The sequence below is a fragment of the Papio anubis genome, chromosome 4, assembly GCF_008728515.1.
Source record: "Papio anubis isolate 15944 chromosome 4, Panubis1.0, whole genome shotgun sequence".
Lineage (NCBI taxonomy): Eukaryota > Metazoa > Chordata > Mammalia > Primates > Cercopithecidae > Papio > Papio anubis.
Window position 1 is genome coordinate 10,705,356 of NC_044979.1, and position 12,395 is coordinate 10,717,750.

Sequence of the window (12,395 nt, forward strand, 5' to 3'; positions counted from 1 at the left end):
CTGTCCCCTGTCTAGGTGGGAGTGACGTACTTTGAGGTTGTGCATGTGTATGGGGAGGTGGGTGAGGGACATGGGGTGGAAACAAGAAAGGGTTGAGAGGGATGAAAATGCCAGAAGTTTGTCCTGAGGCAGGAGTTTTTCTTTGCCCCCTCAACTTTCCAGGAGGAGTTCAGTGCAGGCCCTGAACTTTTGCTTTTCCTTGTAGGAAGACAATAATAAAGAAGGCATTTGGAAATCTCAAGGGAATACACTTGAACTCAGACGGCGAAATGACAGGACCTTGGAGGACAGCAAACACTATGAAATAAGGACAAGAAGCAGGGCTGAAGACACAGAACCAATGAGAGCAGAAAACCGTAGGGTTTGCATAACAGACACCTTCATTATGGTGCCGACATGAAGCGGCAGCAAAATTAGCAGAATCATACCTTCCTGATATTGGAGACATGGGACAATGACAAACTATATGAATAAGAATTAGTTGGAGATATTGAAGTGAAAAATCTACAATTGTCAAAATAAAGATATCCTCGGAGGGGCTGAATGGCAGAACAGACAGAGCTGATGAGCATTTTTGTGGGTTGGGGAGATGGAAATTATATACTGGTACAAGGAACAATAAATCAAGAAGATCATGAACACATATAACTAGCAAAATAGACTTCAATTATCCGAAGCTATCACTGAGAACTATTGATAGAAATTCAGTAAATAAAGTTTAAAATTGTTTTACAGTAAGCTAAAGTAAATTTATTATTAACTTTTAAAAATAATTTTAGTGTAGCCTAAGTATACAGTATTTATAAAGTATGCAATAGTGTACAGTAATGTCCTAGGCCTTCACATTTACTTACTATTCACTCACTCACTCATCCAGAGCAATTTCCAGTCCTGCAAGCTCCATTCATGGTAAGTGCCCTATACAGGTGTACCATTTTTCATTTTACACCATATTTTTTCTGTGTTTAGATACACAAATACTTACCATTGTTTTACAACTGCCTGTAATATTCAGCACACTAACATGCTGTACAGGTTTGTAGCCTAACAGCAATAGGCTGTATACCACACACAGAGTCTACGTATGCAGTAGGCTATGCATAAGTACATACTCAGAAACTGACAGGTCAAGCAGTGCTTAGGGAAATTAGGTACACACATACTCTATGACTCAGTAGTTCTGGGGACACACACAGGCATACACGCACACACACACACACAAGACATCCTCGCACAGGTGGCAGACAATGTACATAAATATATTCCCTGGAGGGTTATTTGTGGTGGCAGAGTTGCAGGAAACCTAGGTATTCATCATTAGGGGATAGAATAAATGATGCGTGGTAAATACACATAATGAAGCACTATGCACATAGTATTCAGAGAACTACACAAATAGATCTTAACCATGTAAGGCAGAGGGAAGACAGTAAGAAACAGAATGAGATCTGTAGTACAATGCCATCTATATAAAGCATGGCACACAAGAGGCAACACTGAATTTCCACAACGATATGTAAGCTTTGAACGGATATATAGAGAGTGGGACTAGAAGGCCATCCATAAAATACATCTCAGTGGGTGCAGGCGATGGCGAGAGGGCAAAGCTGGCAATGGTGAAGAAAAAAACATAATAAAGTGAAATTAAAATGAAAGAGGAATATTGTCAGGATGTGACAATGGGACCGTGAAAGGAAGAGAGACCCACGCAATATCCTGCACATCAGGGGGCCTCAAAAACACGAAGGAGGAGCAGAAACAAAACTGTGAGATGAAAACATGAAAGGCAAGCATCTAACGGGAAACAACCCTGTTTATCTGAAGGCAGGATACTAAAAGTGGGCCTCTTTTTCTCACATTCTTAGTGTACTGTGAGAGGAACTATGGGGCTGCGAGGACCTATCCTTTCTTCAATATTTGTGTCATTGATATTAATTTTTTTATTACAGTCTTTTCCTGTGGGACAGTTGCCATTTATTATCATGAAGTTTAGTTCAGTCCTTATTGGAAAGATAAAAAATCTATATGAGAAATTATTTGATATATTTGTTGAAAAATAATTTTCCATATTGATTGCAAAAGTGGTACCTTTACATTAAAATGTCTTCTCTGCATCAGACCATTCCAATTGCCATGAGAATGTTGGAAGAAAGACCGGAGTCCCTGAAGCATTTGGTTTTGTGACACATGGGAAGATGAACCTTTACTTTCTCAGGTTCAGAATGTACATCATAAAGTTTCTACCCATATAACATAGTTAATGGATTATCTTTTAGTTAGTTGGGAGCTCAAAAGACATTAAAAGTACACTGTTGATTTGATTATTTGGGAGCACATTAAAAAAAAGCAAAAATTGTCCAGGCGCTGTGGCTCATGCCTGTAATCCTAGCACTTTGGGAAGCCGAGGCCAGTGGATCACGAGTTCGAGAGATCAAGACCATCCTGGCCAACATGGTGAAACCCTGTCTCTACTAAAAATACAAAAATTAGCTGGGTGTGGTGGCTCATGCCTGTAGTCCCAGCTACTTGGGAGGCTGAGGCAGGAGAATTGCTTGAACCCGGGAGGCGGAGACTGCAGTGAGCTGAGATTCACCACTGCACTTCAGTCTGGCAACAGAGCAAGACTCCGTCTCAAAAAAAAAAAAAAAAAAAAAAAAAAAAAAAGGCGCAAACATGTTACCTATCATCACTCACTTCCTATGGTAACTCTCTGACTAAAGGGTAGCTGGAATTGCAAAAGTCAGTTAGTTTTGATCCCTAAAGGGCAAAGGGCAGAAAATGTCCATGGCAACTATAAGTGGGAAGGGGCCATCCTTTGCCCTTAGTGGGGGTAGTAGGTGGAGATGGTTCTATTGAGAGGATAGCAGCTGACTCGAGTGTAGTGGCCCGGCAGGTTCAGAAAAGAATAGAGGGCTGGTAACCCTTGCAGTGAACAGCTGTGAAGGAGAAGGCATTTCTTGGAGGAGCCTCTATATTTTATTTGTAGTTTTTGCTTTGCATATAGTTGATCGATTTCTATTTAGTAATTTTTTTTTACTAGATTTTGCCCAGCAAATTAATTTACTCTTTAACGTATGACAATGGTTTCTAATCATGACATCACTGCCTATTTCTATCCCAGAGAGAACCAAGAACTAGTTACAAGGGTTGAGGCAGAAACTCTGCATTAGGATTCCAGCCAGCATCACAGCTACTGCCAAACAGGCAAGACCTCAATTTGATATCAGGAAGACTGAAAACTATGCTCAGGCTCTAAACTGATCTGAAATGCTGTCTTTCATAATATGCTGACTTTCTCTATGACTTTTTCTTTTCTTTTTCTTTTTCTTTTTTTGCTGCTGTTGCTTCTGTCATGCTTGATTTCGGTCTGTGGTTCCTAGTAAAAAGATATTTCCCAAGATGGCAAATATCATCAAATTTTGAGAAAAGAATTCTGGAGAAGGTTTATAAGGAAAAATACCTTCTTGCTTTGGAAAGGAGATGATCTAATTTTGAATATGGATATTAACCCAGAAAAATAACAATCACTTATTTATTCATCCAAATGTTTGCTCAGCAAATATTTATTGGGTAACCATTGCTCAGTGGTTATTGGACCCTATCCTTGGTCTATGCTGTATGTAGTTTACCTTCTAGGGTGAGGACACACAAGTAAATATTTTCATTTATTTCTGAATAATAATAATTTTCTGGGGGTTCAACACCCTCTAGAAGTTTCCCATTGATTACTTGGTATATACCCTATGTAAATGAAGAAGATGAAGTCAAGTGACAAAGTCATTTACTCAGTATGCACCCTATGTAAATGGCGAGGACGTTACTGGGTGTGTGGCGTAGGTAAATGGAGAGGAAGAAGTGAAGCTACACAGCCATTCACCTTCCTGTCATTGCTGAAGAGTTTCCATTTGACTTAGTTCCAGGAAGTCAGCATGAATCGGCCTATGTTCTCTGCCTCCAGACCCTATTCTCCTGCCTCAGATGCATCTGAGGGACAGTCTGGAGGTAGAGTCACATGGCTTACTATTGGATAGGAAGCGATGAGGGAAAGAGAAGAAAGAAGGGGACGAAGGAAATCAGGGGTAACTCCAAATTTGGAGTGGATGGGTGGATTGGATGGTGATGCCATCTACTGAGATGGGGAGGGCAGTTGGAGGAACAAATTTCCAGGAGGCATCAAGAGTTCTCTCCCATCATGTTTATTCTAAGACGCTCATTTAATATCCAAGTTGAAACACAAAGTAGAAAGTGGGATAAGTGGATCTGGAGTTCCTGAGAGAAGTGAGGCCTGGAGATTTAAATTTGAGAGACATTGGCACAAATTAGTATCAGAAGCCATTGGATGGTGGGCTGAATGAGATCATCCAGGACAATATTCGGATGAGAAGACAGGAAGGCTCTGTGACACTGCAACGCTTAGTGGTCAAGTGGAGGAAGAAGAGAATGCAGGAGAGACTAAGTGATGGCCAGTGTGTTAGGAAAAATAAGCAGGACAGCATACGACTGTGGAATCCGTGGGAACAAAGTATTTCAAGAAGAAGAGCAGGAGAGATGTTGCTGAGAGAGCCTGGAAAGCCCAGAAGAATGTGTCCGAGACTTAGAGATCCATGCTGACTTTGATGACTTTGTAAAAGTCTCATTAAGTCAAACCCTTTGTATCTGACAATGACTCTCTGCCAGCCTAGATCTTTGCCATGGTGACTTTGTAATCTGCAGAATACCAGCCAGGGCTGCCTGATGCCCAGATTCACCACTGCCTGTCAACCGTAGTCTCTCCCACAGACTCCATAAGTGGGAGAGTGCTCCACAAGGGGCCGGTATTGCATGTGGGCCATGCGAATCTTCCTTGGGATGGATTCTCCTGCACGTTGTGGGAAGCTTTGGGAGTACCCAATGTCACCGCACTTTTCTACATGCCCCCTGGGCCACAGTATCATCTCAGCCAGGGGACGCTGGTATAGGCTGACCAAGAGGGCCTGAATTTTGGCTTCAGCTTGACTAAACTTTACATAGGACCCACCAACCCATCTAATTCCACCCGGACCAGACCCCTGACATTGCCTTTTAAGAGTACTTACTTACTTTTGTTAATTCTTTCTCTGCCTTTTGAGATGCACATTTTAAAAAAAGCTGTCAGCCAGTTTTACAACCAGGAATGGCTTTTTCAAAAACTTGGAAGATAGCACTCCATCTCCCAGAAGCCACGGAAGGGTGGGAGCCTAACTTCACAGGATGCCTGGCTCCAAGCTGTAAAATTACCTCTCATCATGAAGATCTGAGCAAGTTTACTTTTCCTTTGGGTAGAGCCAATTAGCAAACACAGACACTCTATGATCCCTCCCATCCCAGCTCTTAAAAACGTTCCCATTGTATTTCAGTGAAATTAAAAAAAAAAAAAAAACACAAAAAATCAAAATAAAGAAACAAAATTCTCCTGCCCTTAGCTGAAGTGGAGGTGAGCTCAGCTGCATTCTGGCTTCTCTATCCTGTCACAACAGCCCTGAATGAAGATCTTCCTTGCCTGTTCAACTTTGTCCAGTGCAATTTTTGCTTTGACAAGAGGAATGATTAAAGTGCTGAGTCTCTGGAGTCAGACTGTCTGGGACCAAATCCCGTCTCTGTCTCTTCCTAAGTGCATGAACTTGGGTGAGTCAACTAATCTTTAATGTGAGAATAAAACAAGAATTAGCAATGTTATCTACATTATAGACTTGTGTGGATTCATTGAAGGGAAGCATGGGAAGCACTTGGCCTTGGGGTTCACCGGGATGTCTCAGTCAGCATTCACGTGGTTGCTCTTGAGGCAGGTTTGCAGGAAACAGGGGCAGGCATACATTCTCTAGGTTATAATTCCTGCAATTTGAGTTGTACATTTTTTTTTTTTTTTTTTGAGATGTGGTCTCACTCTGTCACCCAGGCTGGAGTGCAGTGGCATGATCTTGGTTCACTGTGACCTCCGCCTTCCGGGTTCAAGCAATTCTCCCACCTCAGCTTCCCAAGTAGCTGGGATTACAGGTGGCCACCAGCACACCTGAGTAATTTTTGTATTTTTAGTAAAGGAGTTTCACCATGTTGGTCAGACTGGTCTCAAACTCCTGACCTCAGGTGATCTGCCTGACTTAGCATTCTAAAGTGCTGAAATTACAGGCGTGAGCCACCGTGCCCAGCCTGAGTTGTACATTGTTTGTTACCAATTTTTTTAGACATGAGAAATAACCATTTTATTCATACATAGATTTGGGTGCATTTCATTATTAGAATTCCATTTTTCTCTTTTACACACAAAGGCTGATTTTCTCTTTGCTCTCTCAACGATATTGCATTTCAGATGGCACTGGAATGATCCATTTGTGACTTTGGAATACAGAGCGTATGAGGAGCAGCTGACCAAACAAGCTGTATTTTAGAGTTTGGGGAGGTTGGACTCAGAGAATGGTTATAACACTTCAGTCTGTGGTTGCTTACACATCCATTTAATAAACCTCAACTCTTCCATAAACTCAGGTTGCCACCCAGGAGAAAAAAGTCTCCCGATAGACAAACCATCAGAGGAAGAGGAGGCTGCGGGCTCCCCCGCTCTCAGGTAGTCTCTGAGACCTCCTGAACACAGCATGCCTTCCACTGAGTCTCAATCAGGCTTTCTGCCCAGTGCAAAAGAGCTTGAAGCACTGAGGGTGATTTTTCAACTCCTTTTTGGATGGCACAAAAGAGATGGTTCCCTTTAACCTCTAGAGAGATTTCAGAAGAGGCCAGAGGCAAGTAAATGGAGCAGGGACATTTGTCATGAGTTAAGATGACCCAGCCTCTGTCAGGGAGTCACTTAGGAGCTTGACTTCTTCCTGAAGCTGTCTGGAGTGGCCTCCAGACCTTCTAACTCTGATCTACTCCCTTAATGACTGCCAAGAGCAGTTGCATGCTCTGGCTAGGGTCTAGCTTGCTGCATGCTAAACCTATCCTAGCTCCCTGACCTGAACAGCCTGCTCGGTTCCCCGCAGTGGTGCTTGCTTGCCAGCTCCTGGCCATGCCCTGGGCTGGCAGCCAGGCTCCCAGGCTGGGGGCCTAGCAGATACCTTGCCTCCTCCCAGTCCTGCCACTGCTATCAGCTGAAAGGACTCCAAACTCCTTGTATGTCTCTGCCAAAGAGGGCTTTGCTCAATCCAGCCTGGCATTGTTCATGCTTAGACAATGACCATGAGCTTGTTTGCTTTCTCCACCTCCTAAGAAAAATCTGGCCCACGGACAGCTCAGGTCCAAACACCTGGGCTGGCTGAGGCTTCAGATCACCATGTGGCTTAAGTGCTTCTGCTGGGCCATCCAGGGAGCTCATCAAATGCTGGTCACTCATTTTGGATCAAAAAATGAGAAAAATTTCCTGCACTTTTCATACAAATACCAGCAAGTGCTTTTTTTCTTTCTGTGTCTCTTAGTTTTTAAATGTATTTGTTACTTTTTGATTAAACCAGAATAATCTCTAGATTCTTACAACTTCCAAAAGACCTGTGTTAACCCTTTTGGGATGACAGCCTCTAATTATATTTTAGATGTACAGTGAGGTGAACTGTGTCTTCTCTGTGTTTTTTTTCAGTTACTTTGCAAAAGGACATGTGAGCCTGGCCTCGCTAATGACACCACCTTTGCAAAGATCACACAGCAAGAAAAGTCTAGCATGGCTGACTCCATCCTGCTTCTAGCCTCACAGCCTGGCTATCCTTGCTCCTTCCTGGGCATAGGTCAGGCTAAACTAACCATGGGAGGTATTCGGTTTAGAGTTTAGCTTTAAAGCAAGGATGATAATTGTCCCTCCCTAAAACTGGTTCCCTCCCGGCTGCAAGATTGAAACAGCCTTTGTAAAACCAAAGAAAGACCATGAGATTAGAATTATGGGAGAGGCCTGAACGCTGTTAAAATGTAGGTGTAGTTTCTAGAATCCCTTAATGCTCAGGAGTCATGTGGCCAGAGGTCACAAGATGTGTGGCTTCCTCAGGTGCTTTTATAGATAACATCACTATTGTAGAACTTAAGATTGGTCTTTTGAGATTTTTTTTTTCAGATTTTTGCATTCTGGAAGCCACCTGACTCCATCCAGACTTGGGATTCAGAACTTAACCAGTTCTGTGGCCGTCACCCAGAGGCAGGCTTAGCATGTGAGGACAATTTTCCACACGCTTATGATTTCATCCCCAATCAATCAGCAACACCCATTCCCTAGACCCCTGCGCACCAAATTGTCCTTAAAACCCCTAGCCTCTGAGTCCTCAGAGAGGCTGAGTTGAGTAATAACTCCAGTCCTTCTGCTTGGCTGGCCTTGTGTTCATTAAACGCTTTATTTACTGCAATAACATAGTCTCAGTAAATTGGGTTTACCCATGCAGCGGGCAAGAAAAACCCTTCGGGCGATTACATTAACACAGGTAAGTGGGTGGAAGGTGGCCTTCTGTAGGGCTCTGTGTGCAAAGTCAAGAACTATTTTCAGTCTGTTTCAGCTTTAAGTTGTATCAAAGCCCTTCCTTCTAGAACCTAGATGCAGCTCTTGGGTCACTCTGTCACACATCTCAGTTGTTCCGGGGATGCCGGTGTGATGTTTTCAGATGAACTCTTGCTTCCTTGGCTGACTGTGAACAAATCCCTGGGCCTTAGTGTGCTGCCCTGTGGCCTCCGCAGGTAGCAGAGGACTAGCGGAATAATTTTGAATGTTGAGGGACATCTCTGCATGTGAGCTTTCCTGTAGTGTTGGTGAATGGAAGTGATCACATTTCAGGTCAATATTTCAAGAAAGAAGTAATGAGCCCATTGAAAGAGGCTTCTCTAAGAGAAGGGTAAATATTACATGGAGGAAGAAGAAAGTAAAGGGAGTAAAAGGTAAAGGATAGTAAAGGAAAAAAACTCACATTTAATGAGTATGGACCTGCTGGGCATGGTGGCTCACTTTGAGAGGCTGAGGCAGGCAGATCACTTGAGGTCAGGGTTTCAAGACCAGCCTGGCCAATATGGTGAAACCCTTTCTGTACTAAAAAAAACAAAATTAGCCAGTCATGGTGGCACACGCCTGTAATCCCAGCTACTCACGAGGCTGAGAGAGGCGAATCACTTGAACCTGGGAGGCAGAGGTTGCAGTGAGCTGAGATCACGCCACTGTATTCCAGCCTGGGCGAAAGAGCAAGACCCTGTCTCAAATACTAATACTACTGCTATTACTAATAATAAAGACAATCATTATGGACCCTAGGTGAGGCACTCTCCTGAGTGCTTAGCATGGAATATCTCATTTAATACTGTGGTGTGGGAGCTGTATTCCTATTTAATGCCAAAATATTAAGCAATTTGTCAGTGTTTTCTCAGTTGGCAAGAGGCAGAGGTGGTAGTCAAAGACCATATTGTTAACCATACACCATTGTGGGAAGGCTGACCACTTGGCAATCGTGGTATGGTTCCATCATTACCAAGTACATAATCAAAAATGTCTAATATTAGAAGAGGCCAGGCATGGTGGCTCATGCCTGTAATCCCAGCCCTTTAGGAGGCTGAGGTGGAGGGATCACTTGAGCCTAGGAGTTTGAGATCAGCCTGGGCAACATAGGGAGACCTCATGCCAGGCATGATGGCATGAGCCTATAGTCCCAGCTACTTGGGGACTGAGGTGGGAGGATCCCTTGAGCCTGGGAGGTTGAGGCTGCAGTAAGCCACGATCATGCCACTGTACTCTAGCCTGGGCAACACAACAAGACTCTATGTAAAACAAACAAACAAACAAACATAAAAGTAGAAGATACTCAAAGAGGGAAGATGGTAATACTTGGTCAAGAAAATGCTTTTATATTAGAGGTGAACTGAGACTAACACCCAAGTGCCTAAATTTTTTTTTTTCTTTTCTGAGACGGAGTCTTGCTCTGTTGCCCAGGCTGGAGTGCAGTGGCACAATCTCGGCTCACTGCAAGCTCCGCCTCCCGGGTTCAAGCAATTCTCCTGCCTCAGCCTCCTGAGTAGCTATGATTGTAGGCATGTAAGACTACGCCCAGCTAATTTTTGCATTTTTTAATAGAGACGGGGTATCACCACGTTGGCCAGGCTGATCTCGAACTCCTGAACTCGTGATCCGCCCGCCTCGGCCTCCCAAAGTGCTGGGATTATAGGCGTGAGCCACGTGGTCATCCCTTTTTTTTTTTTTTTTTTTTTTTGCTTTTGTAACAACCCCTCTCACTTCCCCTGGGGTAGACTTCTATTGCTGAACAATATTTCACAAATTGGCTCACGTAGCTCATATCTGAGAGATGTGCCTTATGTTCCCCTTTAAGGTGACAGGAATTAGAAACTGAGACTGGAGACTTACTGTTTTCTAGTCAAAAGAAATGCTGACTCATCACATCAACCCACTATTCTGAAATTTCTGTTTCTGCGGTCACCAGTGGTTTCACGATTACTAAATTTAAAAAAACACAGGGTGGGCATGGTGGTTCAAACCTGTAATCCCAGCACTTTGGGAGGCTGAGGTGGGTGGATCACCTAAGGCCAGGAGTTTGAGACCAGCCTGGCCAACATGGTGAAACCCCTTCACTACTAAAAACACAAAAATTAGCTGGGCGTAGTGCTGGGCACCTGTAGTCCCAGCTGCTCAGGAGGCTGAAGCAGGAGAATCGCCTGAACCTAGAAGGCGGAGGTTGCAGTGAGTCGTGAGTTGAGATCATGCCATTGCACTCCAGCCTGGCCCACAGGGTGAGACTGTGTCTCAACACACACACACACACACACACACACACACACACACACACACACTTCTAGCCTTATTTTACTCATGGTGCTTGATATCATTTGTCATTACCTTTTTAATAAAATCCTCCTCCTCCTGTGACATTACCGTCTCCTAATTTTCCTTGCTTCATTCTTTCTATTCCTCTTCATTCTTCCTAAGATACTCTTTTTCTGTCTTTCCCTTAAATTTCATGGTTCTGTAGAGTTCCGACCTCAGGCCCTTGCTCTTTTCTTAAGTTACTCTTGGGTCACCTTTAAGTGAATTGATGTTCCTTCCAAGACCATAATAAATACTCTTCCATCTCTTCATTTTACAGCCTTACTAGGTCTTCAAAATTCTTCCACACAGCCACAGTTAGCCGACAGAAAGGAACAAAACTAAAGTTGGACTTCTATATCCAGGGGCAGGGTCAAAAAAACGAGAAATTGAGTCAAGTAGGGTCACCTTTTACGATGAAAACCACATAGAATCTATCCAGTATATTCAGAATTAACAGTATTTAGGAAGAAACTTGTCCTAGGTAATCCGGGCAACACATGTTGATGAAGTGAAATTTCTTCACTGTGCTCAGCAGGGATCAATGGACCTGATATTTAGCTAATTAAAAAATAATGTGTAATTTTGTGATCTATAACTGGAGGGAAGGATTTGGAAAGGGCTGGTTTGCAGTTGTAATTAGGAAATACTTTATTTCTAAATCTATGACTCTTTCATAGCCCCAGCTGACATGGTTGTTAAAAGTCAGTCTCACTTTCAAAGCTCATTGACTCACACCTTTGTTTTGTAGTTTCCCGACATCATACAAAATGAATGGAGATCTAATTTTACCTTTCCTTTAATGACATTCTACTGCTCTTCAAACATCCCAACACAGTCATGAAAGACACTGTGGGGACTCTGCCCCTTGTTAAAATTAACTGGCTCTCAGTGAGGCTCTACTGTAGGGTGGAGCCGAAGTGGCAGGTGTTATGAATATGAACAGCAACCAGCTCACATTCTTGTCTTGCTCTGTCTGAGACTTTTGCAGTTGACCGCACTGATCAATTAGCTCCCAGAAACCCAGAGAGGGGTCTAAGATGAGGCATCCACGAAGTCCTTCAAACTCACTTCTTTTTTTCATTCAACAGAGGAAAAGTTGCTAATTTCCTGACATATGAATATTCTCAAAAACAAAATTTAAAATTCAACTAGCCATAGGAAACAGGTATGAATTTGAAGGAATTTTAGGTTCATCTGAGAAATGTCAATAGCAAAAAGACAGGTGAAAAAGATTAGACTGGGTGGCTGGATCCACTTCTTGCATAGGTAGTTCAACTTTTTGCTCTGTTTAAATTTCGTCTTTGTACTGCTCTTTTTTCCTATGTCAGGAAAAGTCTAAATCTTTCTCTGCCTAGAACCTTGAGAATAGGCAAGAAAGGAATGGCTTTATATTTATCACTTCAAAAAAAATCTGAACTTTGAGAGCCTATTCCCTCCCTCCCTTCCTTCCTTCCTTCCTTCCTCCCTTCCTTCCTTCCTTCCTTCCTTCCTTCCTTCCTTCCTTCCTTCCTTCCTTCCTTCCTTCCTTCCACACAGTTACAAGTGCCCCAAATGATGCAAATATTAGAGAGACCTGAGAGATGTCTCAGCCTGCACTCTGATTTTATAGCTG

At 43.0% G+C, this 12,395-nt stretch overlaps 1 protein-coding gene across 1 annotated transcript in view; it reads right to left on the bottom strand.

Annotated features, from left to right (window-relative positions):
• CNTNAP2 (contactin associated protein 2) overlaps positions 1-12,395 on the bottom strand; it is a 2,167,939-nt gene that overhangs the window by 260,533 nt on the left and 1,895,011 nt on the right. The gene's annotated exons all lie outside the window — the stretch shown is intronic.